This window comes from Hippopotamus amphibius, chromosome 5 (genome assembly GCF_030028045.1).
Source record: "Hippopotamus amphibius kiboko isolate mHipAmp2 chromosome 5, mHipAmp2.hap2, whole genome shotgun sequence".
In the NCBI taxonomy this organism is placed as follows: Eukaryota; Metazoa; Chordata; class Mammalia; order Artiodactyla; family Hippopotamidae; genus Hippopotamus; species Hippopotamus amphibius.
Genome location: NC_080190.1, coordinates 93,917,123 through 93,936,229, shown reverse-complemented (window position 1 = coordinate 93,936,229; position 19,107 = coordinate 93,917,123). Strand labels below are relative to the sequence as shown.

Below are 19,107 nucleotides of genomic sequence, written 5' to 3'. Positions count from 1 at the left end.
TAGTGCTAGCAGTTTTCTGGCAGAGTTTTTAGGGTTTTCTATGTATAATATCATGTCATCTGCAAAGAGTGACAATTTTACTTCTTCTTTTCCAATTTGGATTCCTTTGATTTCTTTTTCTTCTCTGATTACTGTGGCTAAAACTCCCAAATCTATGTTGAATAATAATGGTGAGAGTGGACACCCTTGTCTTGTTCCTGTTCTTAGAGGGAATTCTTTCAGTTTTTCACCATTTACAATGATCTTGGCTTTTGGTTTCTCATATATGGCTTTTATTATGTTGAGGTAATTTCCTTCTATGCCCATTTTCTGGAGAGTTTCTATCATAAATGGATGTTGAGTTTTGTAAAAAGCTTCTTCCATATCTATTGAGATTATCATATGGTTTTTATCCTTCAAGTTGTTGATATGATGTATCACATTGATTGATTTGCGTATATTGAAGAATCCTTGCATCCCAGGGATAAACCCCACTTGATCATGGTGTACGATTTTTTTAATGTACTGTTGGATTCTGTTAGCTATTATTTTGTTGAGGATTTTTTTAAATTAATTAATTAATTAATTTATTTATTTATTTTATTGGCCATGTTGGGTCTTCGTTGCTGCACAAGGGCTTTTTCTAGTTGCAGCGAGCGGGGGCTACTCTTCCTTGTGGTGCATGGGCTTCTCATTGCAGTGGCCTCTCTTGTTGCAGAGCATGGGCTCCAAGTGTGTGGGCTTCAGTAGTTGCAGCACACAGGCTCAATAGTTGTGGCTCACAGGCTCTAGAGCGCAAGCTCAATAGTTGCAGCACATGGGCTTAGTTGCTCCGCGGCATATGGTATCTTTCTGAGGCAGGGATCGAATCCATGTCCCCTGCACTGGCAGGCGGATACTTAGCCACTGCGCCACCTAGGAAGTCCTGTTGAGGATTTTTGTACCTATATTCATCAGTAATATTGGCCTGTAATTTTTTTGTGTGATATCTTCGCCTGGTTTTGGTATCAGGGTGATGGTGGCCTCGCAGAATGAGTTTGGGAGTGTTCCTCCTTCTGCTATATTTTGGAAGAGTTTGAGAAGGATAGGTGCTAGCTCTTCTCGAAATGTTTGATAGAATTCGCCTGTGAAGCCATCTGGCCCTGGGCTTTTGTTTGTTGGGAGATTTTTAATCACAGTCTCAATTTCAGTGCTTGTGATTGGTCTGTTCATATTTTCTATTTCTTCCTGGTTCAGTCTGGAAGATTGTACTTTTCTAAGAATTTATCCATTGCTTCCAGGTTATCCAATTTACTGGCATATAGTTGCTTGTAGTTGTCTCTCATGATCTTTTGTATTTCTGTGGTGTCCGTTGTGACTTCTTCTTTTTCATTTCCAATTCTGTTGATTTGCGTCTCCTCCCTTTTTTTCCTGATGAGTCTGGCTAATGGTTTATCAATTTTGTTTATCTTCTCAAAGAACCAGCTTTTAGTTTCATTGATCTTTGCTATTGTTTCCTTCCTTTCTTTTTCATTTACTTCTGATCTGATCTTTATGATTTCTTTCCTTCTGCTCACTTTAGGGTTTCTTTCTTCTTTCTCTAATTGTTTTCGGTGTGAGGTTAGGTTGTTTATTCGATATTTTTCTTGTTTCTTAAGGTAGGACTGTATTGCTATAAACTTTCCTCTTAGAACTGCTTCTGCTGCGTCCTATAGGTTTTGGGTTGTTGTGTTTTCATTGTCATTTGTTCCTAGATACTTTTTGATTTCCTCTTTGATTTCCTTAGTGATTTCTTGGTTGTTTAATAGTGAATTGTTTAGCCTCCATGTGCGTGTATTTTTTACAGTTTTTTCTCTGTAATTGATATCTAGTCTCATGGCACTGTGGTCTGAGAAGATGCTTGATATGATTTCAATTTTCTTGAATTTACCAAGGCTTGATTTGTGACCCAAGAAGTGATCTATCCTGGAAAATGTTCCATGTGCACTTGAGAAGTGTGTTCTGCAGCTTTTGGATGGAATGTCCTGTAAATATCAATTAAGTCGAGATGGCCTAATGTGTCATTTAAAGCTTGTGTGTCCGTATTTATTTTCTGTTTGGATGATCTGTCCACTGATTTGTAAGTGGAGTGTTAAAGTCTCCTACTATTATTGTGTTTCTATCGATGTCCCCTTTCATGGCTGTTAGCATTTGCCTTATGTATTGAGGTGCTCCTATGTTGGGGGCATAGATACTTACAATTGTTATATGTTCTTCTTGGATGGATCCCTTGATCATTATGTAGTGTCCTTCCTTGTCTCTTTTAATAGTCTTTACTTTAAAGTCTAATTTGTCTGATATGAGTATTGCTACTCCAGCTTTCTTTTGACTTCCATTTGCATGGAATATCTTTTTCCATCCCTTCACTTTCAGTCTATATGTATCCCTTGGTCTGAAGTGGGTTTCTTGTAGGCAGCATATAGAAGGGTCTTGTTTTTGTATCCATTCAGCCAGTCTGTGTCTTTTGGTTGGAGCATTTAATCCATTTACATTTAAGGTGATTACGGACATGTATGTTCCTATTACCATTTTCTTAATTGTTCTGGGTTTGTTTTTGTAGATGTTTTCCTTCTCTTGTGTTACTTACTTAGAAAAGTTCCTTAAGCAATTGTTGTAAGACTGGTTTGGTGGTGCTGAATTCTCTTAACTTTTGCTTGTCTGTAAAGTTTTTGATTTCTCCACCAAATCTGAATGAGATTCTTGCTGGGTAGAGTATTCTTGGCTGTAGGTTTTTCTCTTTCAGGACTTTCAGTATATCCTGACATTCCTTGCTGGCCTGCAGAGTTTCTGCAGAAAGATCAGCTGTTATCCTTATGGGTTTTCCCTTATATGTTATCTGTTGCTTTTCTCTTGCTGCTTTTAATATTTTTTCTTTGTGTTTAATTGTTGTTAGTTTGATTAATATGTGCCTTGGTGTATTTCTCCTTGGGTTTATTCTGTATGGGATTCTCTGCACTTCTTGGACTTGATTAATTATTTCCTTTCCCATGTTGGGGAAGTTTTCCACTATAACCTCTTCACATATTTTCTCAGACCCTTTCTTTTTTTTTCTTCTTCTTCTGGGATGCCTATGATTCGAATGTTGGTGCACTTAATGTTGTCACCAAGGTCTCTGAGACTATCTTCCATTCTTTTTATTCTTTTTTCTCCTCCCTGCTCTGTGTCAGTTATTTCCCCCATTCTATCTTCCAACTCACTTATTCGTTCCTCTGCCTCAGTTATTCTGCTGTTTTTACCATCTAGAGTACTTTTAATTTCAGTTATTTTGTTGCCCATTACTGTTTGTTTGCTCTTTAGTTCTCCTGAGTCCTTATTAACTGTTTCTTATATTTTCCGTATTTTGTTATCAAGATTTTGGATCATCTTTACTATTATTACTCTGAATTCTTTTTCAGGCACTTTTCCTATTTCCTCTTCATTTATTTGGTCTTGTGAGTTTTTTTTCCTGCTCCTTTGCCTGCATGGTATTTCTTTGTTTTCTCATAGTAGTCCAAACTTCAGAGGTTGCTTGTCCCGGCAATAAAAGGGTTTGAAGAAGACTGTCCAAGCCCCATACTAATGGCAGAGTGTGGAGTCAAACAAATACTAACTCATGGAAACACATACTTGTATAAGACACACAAATACTGAATCCAATAGAACATAAGGCACTAGAAAGACCTGACAGAAGAACCCCAGTATGCTATCAGACAATCAAAGAGAAAACCAACAGAAATTCAAAACCAAAACAGAACAAAACAAAAACAAAAACAAACAAACAAAAAAAAAACCACACACACACAAACACAAACCCAGGGAGATTTTGAAAGCTAGGATCAAATATAATAAAGAGCAAGAGTACCACCAGACAGACTGAAGATTCTCAGAATGGAAACAGACAATTATACTTAGAACTAAGATAAAGACAAAACCTAAAAATAAATACCAAAGCAGTGTGTCATCTGGAGAATAAAGCAAGGAAACAGAGCAGACCAATAATATTGCTTATAAGTATATTAAGGTAAATTAAACTAAAAAAGGATAGAAGACAGGGCAACAGAAGAGCATAGTGTGACTCGAAATATGAAAAGAAAAGAAAGAAACAGAAATGTATAAAAGATAGAGATGAAAAGAAGGTAGGAGAGATACAGTCAGCACTACAAAAAACTTAGCTAGAAACACAAATATATAAAAAGGCTAAAAATAAAAATGGAATAAAAAAATATGTTATAAAACGTGTAGATCCCTTAGGACTAAGATCGCAATTTAAAAAAAACAAAACAAAACAAAAACTAGAACTGACCCCAGAATGGACCAGTTCAATAGAATTAATACTAATATTTCTGTTTCCTTGGGGTCTCAGCTGTAAGTGTCCTTCTACCCGCCTTGGGATTTTGTATTATTCTGCAACCAGCAGAGCTTCCTTTATTGTTCATCTGTAAGCGCTGGTGTGTGGGGAGAGAGAGGGTACAATAATGGCTCCTTCCCCTGGGAGTCATTGAGCAGTGGCGCCCTGCCTGGGTCACGGCAGCTTGGGCGGCTCACACCGAGAGAGCGACTCCAACCTCGGCTCCTCCCCCCGCTATGACTCCGCCGGGGCACCCTGCCTGGGTCATGTCAGCTCAGTCGGCCATGGCGGTGCCTGTTGCAGAGGGAAGCCGGTGGCTCAGGTGTAAACACAGTGTCTCCACAGCTGTACCACTCTGCAGGCTGTTGGCTCTCGGCTGCAGGCACTCTAGGCCAGCCCTGCTCGGGGGCCTTTGTTATCCCTGAGTACATTAGCTAGGCCCACAAGGGTCCTTCCTTTGTCCATCACAGGTGCAGAGAGAGAGGCTACACCCGCGGCTCCTCTCCCCTGCTTGTGAGTCAGCAGTATCCACCTGCCACTATGGCCGTGCAGCTTTCCGCGGTAGGCTCTCTCCGCTGTGGATTTCTTCCCTCCTGTCCTCTCAGTCCGTCTCCCCACTGCCAACAATGTTTCTCACCCTGAACCAGTTCTCTGGTTCCCACATTCCAGCTCCCAGATCCCCTGTTCAGCTATGAATCGACATCTCAGTCCAGGCATGCTGAGCCATGGTGCAGGCCCTCCGTGTGTTTCTCACTCTTTCCCGTCTTGGTACCATTTTTCTAGATTCTGTATATATGGGTTAGCATACATATTTGTTTTTCTCTTTCTGATTTACTTCACTCTGTATGACAGACTCTAGGTCCATCCACCTCACTACAAATAACTCAATTTCATTCCTTTTTATGGCTGAGTAACATATATATATATATATATGCATGCCACATCTTCCTTATCATTCATCCATTCATCCATGTTAATGGGAATTTAGGTTGCTTCCATGTCCTGGCTATTGTAAATAAACATTGTGGTACATGTATCTTTTTGAATTATGGTTTTCTCTGGGTTTATGCCCAGTAGTGGGATTGCTGGGTCATATGGTAATCCTATTTTTAGTTTTTTAAGGAACCTCCATACTGCTGTCCATAGTGGCTATATCAATTTAGATTCCCACCAGCAGTGCAGGATGGTTCCCTTTTCTCCACACCCTATCTAGCATTTATTGTTTCCAGATTTTTTGATGATGGCCATTCTGACCAGTGTGAGGTGATATCTTGTTGTGGTTTTGATCTGCAATTCTCTAATGATTAGTGATGTTGAGTATCTTTTCACGTGTTTGCTGACCATCTGTTTGTCTTCCCTAGAGAAATGTCTATTTAGGTCTTCCACCCATTTTTGGGTCAGGTTGTTTTTTTGATATTGAGCTGTATGACTAAATCCTTCTAGGTTATTAATTTCCTTTTTAAAGATTTCTCAGAAGACCAGTTTTCTGATTCTTAGAAATATGGGCTCCTCTGAGATCAGCCTGACTTCCTGACTACTCTTTCTTAGTTTACTTATTCCATAAATATGTACTGATTATGTGTTTCCAGCTTGACCTAGCCAAGCACCAGGTGCCAAGGATACAAAGAAGGCAACAAGCCATATCATGGTGTGCCTTATAATCTGATCAGCAGACAGGGGCGAACAGATAATTGTAAAGTGGGTTCAGAGCTGTAGTCAAGAATAAAACCTGTACACTGTTGATAGGTACAACATTCAAATAGAGGGGTTTGGGTATGGGCTCATTACCTGGCCTACAGAGATAACTGAGTATTAATCACAAACATACAGCAAGGATACCAACAGTGTACAAAGAAGAAACTTTCCATGTATGGCAGGAAGACTATTCATACCAATGGACATACAGGCACTTCACAACACCCCTGACCTAACAATGGATAGACAGATAGACAGATAAATTATCAATACATGTAAACACACTTTTTTTTTGATTCAATAAACTATCTAATTTAAGAAAAGTCAGCAGCTCCTAACACATTTGTGATCTCAAGAGAAATCAAGATCAGCTGTTAATCATCATAATTTATCAATGTATTATCTCATAAGATTATGTTCACTGATCATTTCTCTACATTGTCTCATTTTATTCTAATAATATTCCTTTGAGGCAGAAAGAAGAGCTATCAATACGCACCTCATACATGATAAAATTAGAGCTTAGAGAGAAGTTAGGAAAATTCTCCAATACTATATGACTAGCCAGATGAGGACACACTTCTTGAGAACAAAAAGGACTTAGCACAGTGTCTGGCGTTTAGTAAATCTTCAAGAAGTGCTAGTCATTGGTGTTACTGATTCTGTTAGATTTTTACTTGCACCCTATGCTCTTTCCACAATGATTGAAGGATCTTATTTAATACATATTATATATATATATATATTAACACTACCAACTACTTTCTTTTCCTTTAGGTAGTTGTTTTTCTATAGGCACTAATTACTTCTGAATACGTGTGTGTGTGTCTGCGAGCAGTATATATAACAGCAATTTTTAAAAACATTCTCACAATCACATGTATGCCAAAGAATCTCTATATATACGCAAGCCCTTCTTCACATAATTCTGTTTGCATGAAGTAACTCATTTATACACCCCCTCTAAACAACACTATGAAAGCAGATACTATTGTCATCTTCATTTTACAGATGATAAACAGAGGCACTGAGCACGCATGAGGGGCACAGCTGGATGCACGTCTGCAGTCTGGCTGCAGATATCACAAGCTTAGACTCAGTGATATACCTACTGCCTCTTCAAGAATACTTACTACCTAAAGAACTAATAACACAATAAATGCAAGAAAAGAAAGCAAAACACTGTATTCTTTGCACAGTGATTTAGAAAATTATTTGCCAAATGTTGGTTTTCAATCTTATGACTTTAGAGAGAAGAAAAAAAAAAAAAAAGACAGAATACAACCTGAAAGCCAGGATACAGCTAATGCCAAGCCTTAGAATGTCACAAGTAAATTGTGGGAACTGTAGGATGAAAGGTAAAAAAACAAGAGTAAAAATGAATGCAGAACACATGCAGGAGCATCTGAAGCCCTAAGAAAGAATCTGCATTCCACCTTAGTTTTAGTCATAGTGTCACAGGATACCTCTGCTCCAAGAATTGCTGCAGGGAATTCTGACCAGGTGCACCAGAACTTAGGAATGGAAACACCATGACCTCTAGTCAACAATCCTAAATCTAGTAAAAACCTCTTGTACATTTAAAAAAAAAAAAAAAAAAGGTTTAAGAAGGCTCTATTATAATACATGCAAAGTAACTCTTTTTTGTTTTTTTCTTTTTGATTTTTTGAGATATATTTGACAAATCAACTTGTAAAGTATTTACAGTGTACACTGTGGTGATTTGATACAATGTATAGATGTGAAAGGAACCCCCTCATTTACATTAAGTAGTGACAGATCCACCACCTCACATATTTATCTTTTTTTCTTTTTGATGTAAACATTTAAATTCTACTCAGCAATTTTCAGCTATACAATGTAGTGTTCTGAATAACCATGTTTACATTAGATCCTCGTAACTTATTCACTTTATGACTAAAAGCCTGCACCCCTTTTGTATGAATATATTCCCAGGAAGTGGGACGGCTGGATAGTATAAAAGATCTGTTTCTAATTTTCTTTGAGCCTCCATACTGTTTTCCATAGTAGCTGCACCAATTTACACTCCCACCAACAGCACACAAGGGTTTCCTTTTCTCTACATCCTGGACAACACTTGTCATCTCTTGTTTTTTTAATGATAGCCATTCTGATGAATGTGAGGTGGTATCTCAATGAGTTTTGATTTGCATTTCCCTGATTATTACTGATGTTGACCACCTTTTCATATACCTGTTGGTCATTTCGATGTCTTCTTTGGAAAAATGTTTATTCAGATTGTTTGACTTCTTTTTGCTATTGAGTTGTGTGAGTTCACTATGTATTTTGGATATTAACCTCTTATCAGATATGATTTGCAAATATTTTCTTCCATCCTGTAGGTTCCCTTTTTCATTTTTCTGATGGTTTCCTTTGCTGCGCAGAAGGTTTTTAGTTCAGTGTAGTTCCACTTGTTTATTTTTGCTTTTGCTGCCTTTGCTTTTGGTGTCAAATCCCAAAAATTCATCACCAGAACCAAGGTGAAAGAGATTACCACCTACATTTTCATTTAAGACTTTTATGTTTTCAGGTCTTCCATTAAAGTCTAATACATTTTGAGTTGTTTTTGTGTGTGGTGTAAGACAGGGGTCCAGTTTCACTCTTTTTCCATGGGGCTGTACAATTTTTCCAACACTGCTTATTGAAAAGACTATCCTCTATCCACAGTATATTTATGGCTCCATTGTTGTTAAGTTAATTGACCCTATACACACAGGTTTATTTCTGGACTCTATTATCTTCCATTGAAATATGCGTATTTTATACCAATACCATATTCTTTCGATTACTATTGCTTTGTAATATAGTTTGAAATCAGAACGTGTGATCTCTAGCTTTGTTATTCTTTCTCAAGATCACTTTGGCTATTTGGGGTCTTCGTAGATCCACATAAATTTTAGGATTGTTCTACATCTATGAAAAATGCCATTGGAATTTTGATAGGGACTGCACTGAATCTGTAGATGGTTTTGGGTAGTATGGGCATTCTGACCATATTATTTCTTTCAATCCATAAGCACAGAATATCCTTCCATTTATTTTTGTCTTCCTCAATTTATTTCATCAATATAATTGATGAAAATAATTATAAGTGTAGAGTTTTGGGTTTTTTGTGTTTTTTTTTTTTTTTTGCCACTTTGGTTAAATTTACTCCCAGGTATTTTATTCTTTTTAATGCAACTGTAAATAGGATTGTTTTCTTAATTTCTATTTTGGATAGGTTTGTGGTTAGCATATAGAAATGCAACTGATTTTTGTATACAGAGTAAAAATAACCCAAGTGTCTATCAACAGAAGAATGGATAAAGAAAATGTGGTGTGTCCATACAATGAGATATCATTCAGCCACAAAGAGGAAGGAAGTTAACGATACATGCTGCGGCATGAATTAACTTTGAAAACATTATGATGCTAAGGGAAACAAGCCAGACACAAAAGGACAAATATTATATGACTGCACTTATGTGAAATATGTAGAAGGGCCAAATTCAAAGAGATAGAAAGTGGACTAGAGGTTACCAGAGTCTGCGGGAAGGGAGGAGTGGGAGTTAGTGCTTGATGTTTATAGAGTTTCTGTTTGGGGTCATGAAAAAGTTTTGTAATAGATAGTGGTGATGGTTGTACAGCACTGTGAATGTAATTAATGCCACTGAATTGTACACTTAAAAATGGTTAAAATGGCAAATTAAAAAAAAAAAAAAGCAAATCACATGAACTTTTTGGTTTCCCTGCACATATAAAAATTATGTTTACACTATACCATACTCTATTAAGTGTACAATAGCATTATGTCTTAAAAAATGTACATACCTTAATTTTAAAATAATACTATTAGAAAAATGGCACAGAAACACAGGGTTGCCACAAACCTTCAATTTGTAAAACAAACAAAAATGCACACTATTCGCAAAGCGCAATGAAGCGAAGCACAATAAAATGAAGTATGCCTGACTGATTTTGTATCCTTTACTAAATTCATTTATTACTTCTAACAGTTTTTTTGGTGAGTCTTCAGGTTTTTCTGTAGAATATCATGTCATCTGTAAGTAAGAAGTTTTAATTCTTCTGTATCTGGATGCCTTGTACTTCTCTTTATTGCCTAATTACTCTGGCTAGGACTTTCAGTACTATGTTAAATAAAAGTGATGAGAGGACTTCCTATGTGGCGCAGTGGTAAATAATCTACCTGCCAATGCAGGGGACATGGGTCCGAGCCCTGCTCTGGGAAGATTCCACGTGCCATGGAGCAACTAAGCCCGTGCGCCACAACTACTGAGCCTGTGCTCTAGAGCCCGTGAGCCACAACTATTGAGCCCATGCGCCTAGGGCCCATGCTCCACAACAAGAGAAGCCACTACAATGAGGAGCCCACGCACGACAATGAAGAGGAGCCCACACACCACAATGAAGAGTAGCCCCCACTCACAGCAACTAGAGAAAGCCCATGTGCAGCAACGAAGACCCAATGCAGCCAATAAATAAATAAATTTATAAAAAAATAAAAATAAAAAAATAAAAGTGATGAGAGTGGGCATCCTTTTTGTTCCTGATATTAGAGGAGAAGCTTTGACCTTTTCACGACTGAGTATGATGTCAACCATGGGCTGGCACTTTGTGGCCTTTACTATGTTAAGGTACATTCCCTTAACATCCAGTCTGTTGAAATTTCTTTCATGAATGAATGTTGATATTTGTCAAGGTATTTTCTGCATCTACTGAAATGATCATACGATTTTTTTCTCCATTTTGTTAATATGATGTATCATGTTCACTGATTTGTGAAGGATGAACAATCCTTGCATCCCTAGAATCAATCCCAATTGATCATGGTATATAATCCTTTTAATATATTGTTGAATTGGGTTTGCCAATACTTTATTGAGGATTTCTGGGCCCATGTTCACTAGGCATACTGGCCTGTAATTTTCTTTTCTTGAAGGGTTCTTGTCTGGTTTTGGTATCAGGGTAATGCTGGCCATGTAAAATGAGTTTGGAGGTGTTCCCTCTTCTTTTTTTTTGAAAGAGTTTGAGAAATATTGGCATTAATTCTTCACTGACTACTAGACAGAATTAAACAGTGAGGCCATCTGTTCCTAGACTTTTCTTTGTTGTGAGGTTTTTGATTACTGATTCAATCTCCTTACTAGTAGTTTGTTCAGGTTTTTTATTTCATCTTGATTCAGTCTTGGTAGGCTGAATGCTTCTAGGATCTATCCAAATTCTTCTAGGTTGTCCAATTTGTTGGTATATAATTGTTCACAGTAATCTATCATGATCCTTTGTATTTATGTGATATCAGCTGTAATGACTCTTCTTATTTCTAATTTTGAGATTTTTCCCTTTTTTTTTGTTATATCTAGGTAAAAGTTTATCTATTTTATTTAGCTTTCCAAAAACCCATTAATAATTACTCATGTCCACTAATCTTTCCTATTGTTTTTCACACTATATCATATATTTTCCCACTGATTTTTATTATTTCCTATCTTCTACTAACTTTGGGCTTAGTTTGTTCTTCTTTATATGATTCTTTGAGGTGTAAAGTTAGGTTGTTCATTTGATATCTTTCTTTTTTTTCTTAATGTAGGCATTTAATGCTATGAACTTTCCTCTTAGAACTGCTTTTGCTGTATCATATTAGCTTTGGTATGTTGTTTTTCCATTTTTATTTGTCTCAAGGTATTTTTTATTTCTCTTTTGATGTCTTTTTTTTGACCCACTGGTTGTTCAGGAGCATGTTTTTTTAATCTCCATTTATGTGTGAATTTTCCAGTTTCCTTCCTGTAACTGATTTATGGTTTCAAAGCACTGTGGTGGAAAACATAGTTCATACAATTTCAATCTTCTTAAACTTAGTAAAACTTGTTTTATAGCATAACATATGATCCATCCTGGAAATGTTTCATGTGGTTTAAGAAGTATGTATATTCTGCTGTTTTTGGATGGAAGGTCCTGTAAATGTATGTTAAATGCATGTGATGTAATATGTCCAAGTCCAGCGTTTCCTTATTGATTCTCTGTCTGGATGATCTACCCATTGTTGAACGTGGGGTATTGATGTCCCCTACTATTATTGTATTTCTAACTCCCTTCAGGTATGTTAAATTTGCATTATATACTTAGGTGCTCCTATGCTGGGTGCATAAGTATTTATAATTATTATATCCTCTTGATGAAGTGACAACTTTATCATTATGAAATGACTTTCCGTGCCTCTTGTTACAGTTTTTGGCTCAAAGCCTATACAGCCTGATATAAGTACAGCTACCCCTGCTTTCTTTAGGTTTCCATTTTCATGGAATATGTTTCTCCATCCCTTCATTTTCAGTCTGTTTCTGTCCTTAAAGGTTAAGTGAGTCTCTTAGAGTAGGGCCTTTTGTAAAAAACAAAATCCATTCAGCTACTCTTTGTCTTTTGATTGGAGAATTTAGTCCATTTACATCTAAAGTAATTACTGATAAATATGGATTTATTGTTGCCATTTTGTTGACTGCTTTCTGGCTTTCTGTAACACCTTTGTTCCATTCTTCTCTTTGTCTGTATTCTCAGCATTTTCGTAAGAGTTCACTTCAACAAATCAAATAATGAGAAACTCTTTCTTCAATCACTACTAGACAACAAGCTAAGAGATTTTCTTAACTCTAAAAATATGATGCTCTAAAACAAAACAGCCTATGAGCCAAAACATGTGACCTTTTCCCCTGCTTCCAAAGAAGGTCAGCAAACAGCTGTCATGTGGCTAACATGGGCCTTTCAAGTCAGTTTAGTAAAGCTCCTCCTACTGTCAACATAAAGTCTTCCAGTTTGATGCCTGAGACAGACAACCCTAACCACACCAACCTCACTTTTAGTATTTCAACATAGTAACTTTAAAAGAATAACCTCAAAACAGATATCTCTTAGTTATCACTTGGAAATCACAAGAAGAGAGACTTCCCTGGTGGCACAGTGGTTAAGAATCTTGCCTGCCAATGCAGGGGACACAGGTTTGAGCCCTGGTCCGGGAAGATCCCACATGCTGTGGAACAACTAAGCCTGTGCACCACAACTACTGAACATGCAAGCCACAGTTACTGAGCCCATGTGCTGCAACTACTGAAGCCCACACACACCTAGAGCCCATGCTCCACAACAAAGAGAAGCCACTGCAATGAGTAGCCCATGCACTGCAACGAAGAGTAGCCCCCACTCGCAGCAACTAGAGAAAAGCCTGCATGCAGCAACGAAGACCCAACACAGCCAAAAAATAAAATAAATAAAATTTTTTTAAAAAAGAAGAAAACAATTAGTTGCATATTGCTGGAGTTGCTTCAGTCACCAACAAAACCCCTGTGTCCTCAACCTCTTCATATGTTCATTCCACTAACCTTCCTGCTCTTGCCCTGAGGACTCCCAGACAGAGACCTTAAAAAGCAGCTGTCTTTTCTCCCTCCCCTCCACCTAACAGGCATGAAGGGCCAGGAAGGGACAGTCTTGCTCCTCACTAAAGTTTCCAGGCCATCTTGCACCTCCCTTATATTCCAGGAGGCAGGAGCAGAGGACACAGCCTATCTTCACCCCAGGGAAGGCACCTCCACAGCTGTCCCAACCACTCTTTGGATGCCTTATCTTCTGGCTTCAGGCCACCATTCTTGTTGATTTTAGTGCCTGCCAGGCTTCTGATACCTCAACCTCCTCATTCCCTGAAGTCCTCTCCTCCAAGATTGTGTCCTCCACCTCACCTCAGCCACTCATTGCCCACAGTCATTCTCAAAATTTCAAGGTTACAAACTGCCTCCCGCCATTAATTCACTTCTGAGCACCCGTGAGTCTTACCTGTTCAGCTCATGACCTCTAGTGTCATGACTTCAAATGTTTGACCAACCTCTTCCCAATCCACGATCAGCTAGTACAACCCCATCTCTTTGTGCTCAATACCCTGCATGTTCTCATTCTGACCTTACTCAGTCTACATTTCAAGGTCCAATATTACAATCACTCCTAGTACTTTTATTGACTGGTTTCATCATACTGATTGGACAATCCCACACTCTATCTGTTCCACATCTGCAGCCCCACAGTTCAATCCATGCTGACTAGTCAGTCTCAAACTCAATTCATGATGACCACTCCTAGTTGGACCTTATCCTGTCAAACAATCCTACTGCAGTTTCCTAATTCATTCACTCTTCCACTATATAACCAAGTCATCTACTCTCTCTCCTCATTCCTCCAGTGTCATCTCCTTTTCCTTACTCTCAGCTCAGGAAGACACTTCCCATTTCACTGAGAAAATAGAAGTGATCAGAAAGAACTTGTATGAGTTCCCACTGCCACATATATCTACCTGCACCTGAAGAGACTCTGCTCTCTCACCTGTCCATGGATGGACTGTCTATGCTCCTAACCCTGGACACCCCTCCATTGGTAAATCCCTTTCACCAAGTCAGACACAACTCCAACAGTTATCTTCTCTTTCCCATGCTGAGGACCTTTCCCATCAATATATAAAATATGCTGTCATTCCCACTCAAAAAAAGAAATCTCAATCTCCAAATTCCTTTCAATTAACAAACAGTTCTCTACATTCCTTAAAGCAAAACACACAATAAATTTTCTATTTATGCTGTCTTAGTTTCTCTCCTTCCATTCTCTCTCTTAAATCCACAGCAATTTGACTTTGCCTGACCATTCCACTGAGAAGGCTCTATATTCCGTTGTCCTCCACAGTGCAAACCCAACAGCATCTGTCACAGTTGGTTGCTTTCCAGGACATTATGCTCTCAGATTTGATTCCTCCCTCAGCAGCCTCTTCCTCTGTGCCTCAACCACTGCAGAGTGCCTAAGATACAGATTCTCTGACATCTCCTTTCAATGTGCATTTTATCTATGAAATGACCCAGCTCATGCCCTAAAAACCATCTGGACAATAAAGACTACAAATTCACATCTAGCACCAACCTTGTAATGTGAAGTCCAAACTCCTACTCCTGCTCAGATATATAACATCTAACTGAACACAGTCAAAAACCTCATGATTTCTTTCATCAATGTCTTCTAGTTTTCACTGTAGAGCTCCTTTGCCTACTTGGCTGACTTTATTCATAAGTATTTTCTTGTTTTTTGATGCTATTGTAAATGGAATTATTAGTGTCTATAAAGATAACTACTGATTTGCATATGTTAATTTTGTATCCTGCAACTTTACTGAACTTGTTGATTAGATCTAACAGTTTTCTTTGTGGAGTCTTTAGGATTTTTAATATATAAAATCATGATGAAAGAAAAAGAAAACAACACAAATAAGTGAAAAGATACCCCATGTTCATGGATTGGAAGAATTAATACTGTTAAAGTCACTACAGATTCAATGCAATTCCTAGTAAGATTCCAATGGATTTTTTTATAGAAGTAGAAAGAAAATCCAAAAATTTTTATGGAACCACAAAAGACCCCAAACAGCCAAAGAAATCCTGAGAAAGAACAAAGTAGGATGCAACACACTTCCTACTTTCAAGCTATAGTAATCAAAAGGATAAAGCTATAATAATCAAAACAGCATGGTGCCAGCTTAAAAACAGATACATAGACCAATGGAACAGAATAGAGAGCTCAGAAATAAATCGATGCATACTCAGTCAATTAATATCTGACAAGGGAGCCAAGAACATCCAATTGAGAAAAAAACAGTCTCTTCAATAAATGGTGCTGGGAAAACTGGATATTCACATGCACAAGAATGAAACTAGACCCTATCTTACACCATTTACAGAAGTTAACTCAAAATGGATTAAAGACTTACACGTAAGACCTGAAGAAAACAAAGGAAATTAGCTTCATGACACGGGTCTTGGCAATGATTTTTTTGGATATGACACATAAAGCACAAACAACAAATTAAAAAATAAACAAGTGGAATGACATCAAACTAGAAAGCTTCTACACAGCAAAAGAAATAATCCACAAAATGAAAAGGCAAACTACCGGATGGAAAAAAATATTTGCAAATCATATATCTGATAAGAGGTTAATATCCAAAATACATAATGAACTCATACAAGTCAACAGCACCTCCCAAAAAAAATCCAATTTAAAAATGGGCAAAAGACCTGAATAGACATTTTCCTAAAGAAATTCAAATGGCCAACAGGTACATGAAAAGGTGCTCAACATCACTAATTATCAGAGAAATACAATAAAAATAATGAGATATCATCCCTAATGCCTATTAGAATGACCATCATCAAAAAGGCAAGAGACAGAAAATTCTTAGGAGAACGTGGAGAAAAGAAAACCCATTTGCACTGAAACCATAAATTGGTACAGTCCGCTATGGAAAACAGTATGGTGGTTTCTCAAAAAATGAAAAATACAACTACCACATGATTCAACAATTCCACTACTGGGTATATATTTGAAAGCAACAAAATCACCATTTTGAAGCAATATCTGCACGCTGACAGTCACTGCAACATATTTATAATAGCCATGATATGGAAACAATCTAAGTGCCTATCAATGAATAAACAGATAAAGAAAATGTGAGAGAGAGATATATATATATATATATATACACACACACACACACACACACACATACCTACTAGTCCATTCCATATATATACATACACATACATACACACATACACACACACACTATTCAGGCACAAAAAAAGAGAAGAAAATCCTGCCATTTGCAATAACATGGATGGACTTAGAGGGCATTATGCTAAATGAAATAAGTCATTCAGAGAAAGACAAATGCTGTATGATCTCACTTATATGTGGAATCTTAAAAAAAAACAAAAAACAACACTCATAGAAAAAGAACTCAGACTGGTGGTTACCAGAGGCAGGGGTGGGAGGAAGGGAAATTGGATGAAGGAGGTCAAAAGATATAAACTTCCAGGTATAAGATAAATAAGTACTGGTGATGTAATGTATAACATGATGACTATGGTTAACATTGCTTTATGATATACATAAAAGTTGCTAAGAGAGTAGATCCTAAAAGTTCTCATCACAAGGTAAAACGTTTTTCAAACTTTTATTTTCTATCTATATGAGATGATGATGTTAACTAAACTTATGGTGGTAATCATTTCACAATATATACAAGTCATGCTTGAACTTGAACTTACCTTACACAGTGCTGTATGTCAATTAGATCTCAATAAAACTTAAAGAAAGTAAGAACATAATACATGTAAAAAGAGATTTTTACTACTAAGGATGCAGAACAACTTCCTGTGTTTAAAAAGTAATTGGGAGGTTTGGGACTTCCCTGGTAGTCCAGTGGTAAGGAATCTGTTCTGCAATGCAGGGGACATGCGTTCAATCACTGGTCAGGGAACTAAGATCTCACATGCCGCGAGGCAACTAACCCCACTTGCAGCAACTACTGAGCCCGCGCGTCAACTAGAGAGCCTGCATGCCACAAACCACAAAGCCCACAAGCTCTGGAGCCTGCACACCGCAACTAGAGAAGAGAAAACCCGCACGCCACAACTAGAGAGAAGCCCGCACACCGCAACTAAAGATCCCGCATGCCATAACAAAGATCCCTGCCTGCCACAACTAAGACCTGAACCAGCCAAAAATAAACAAATATTTTCTTAAAAAAGTAACTGGGAGATGACTTAACACAATACGACCGACTGATAGAACTGACCATACAGAATATAAACTTTTATACACTCCCCCAAAATGTATGCACACAAGTATAAAAGAATTTGATGCCAAATACCAAAGCTGGGGAGGGAAACTCCAATTTTCGTTTTAAAGTATGAAAAACTCAAACCCCAGGAAACTGTGAAAAGAACTTGTACGGTCAATGTACAGAGAAAGTAAAAGACTAATAACCTTATCCCCACCAAAAAAACCTCATGATTTTTCCACAAAGGAAAACCAAACCAAACCATGTGATCCCCTCAACACCCTCCTACCTCATCTCAGGAAATGTAAGCTCTGTTCTTCCAGTTGATCAAGTCACATTCTCAGAGGCCTCCCTGATTCCCTGTTTAAAAATGAAACATCCTCCCCACCCTCCTGGCCATCTATCCCTCTTTTTCTGCTTTTTCTCCATAAAATTTATTTCCTTCTGACACGACATCTACTTTACTTCTTGGTTCCTCATCAGCTTTCCCTCTTAAGACAGGTAGAGCTTTCACTGCCTTTGTTTGCTGCTGTGCCTCCAGGACATGAAACAGTGCTTGGCACACAGTACACCCTCAACAGGGTTGGGAACACGACTTTCTGTAATTGCAAAGGATCAACTTCAACAAGGACAGTCGAATCCCTTTAATTTGCTTCCTTTCCTGTTTCCTCCAGAGACTATTACAAACTATCACCATTCTCATTTGAAGCTATAGCTTCTTCACTCTGGGCATAAGGCCTTCTGTCTTATGTTAAAAAAAAAAAATACAGTGAACAGGCATCAACTGACTCTCCATGCTGTGTCCATCCCACCAGACTCGGTCACATCCTTATACTTTCCCCTCTACTCCTTTATTTAAGACAGGCCTCCCTCGCCCACTTCCTTTCCTGGACACTGACAGCAATTATTCCTAACCTCTCTGTCTCCACTAGGTGTTCCCTATTATTCTCTAAACCCATCTCACCTTTTTTCTGAGATCTCTTTAGACACTGGATCCCAGTCAAGCCTGATCAAACTTGCAACCTAAGCTCCCCACCCCTTTCCTGCCTTGAATCCCAGCTTAAGCTGAGGGGTTACAGTACCATCTCCACAACTCAAGACCCTCGCCTCCTCCCCCACCAGTCCACCAACACTGTCTGACACTGTCATTGGGCTCTCCTTGGTGTACATCGTACTTGCCCTCCTTGACATAGACACATCCTAAACAGATCCAAAACCGTGTCCTTCATTGCCACATTTACACTTTCTACTGCACTCCTTTTTCCTTGAGACTCTCCACTGACTCTGCTTTTGTGGCACTGTTTGCCACAAGTTCTCCTTCTCACTTTCACTGGGGGTTTGTTTTCACTGTTTTGTTCTCATTTAAAACACAAAGAGATGATGTACAACACAGGGTTGGGACACGTCCCCCTACATGGCACACCCAAGGCTG

General features: G+C 38.1%; 1 protein-coding gene across 11 annotated transcripts in view; it reads right to left on the bottom strand.

Moving 5' to 3' along the window:
* SPIDR (scaffold protein involved in DNA repair) overlaps positions 1-19,107 on the bottom strand; it is a 337,463-nt gene that overhangs the window by 204,330 nt on the left and 114,026 nt on the right. The window lies entirely within an intron of this gene.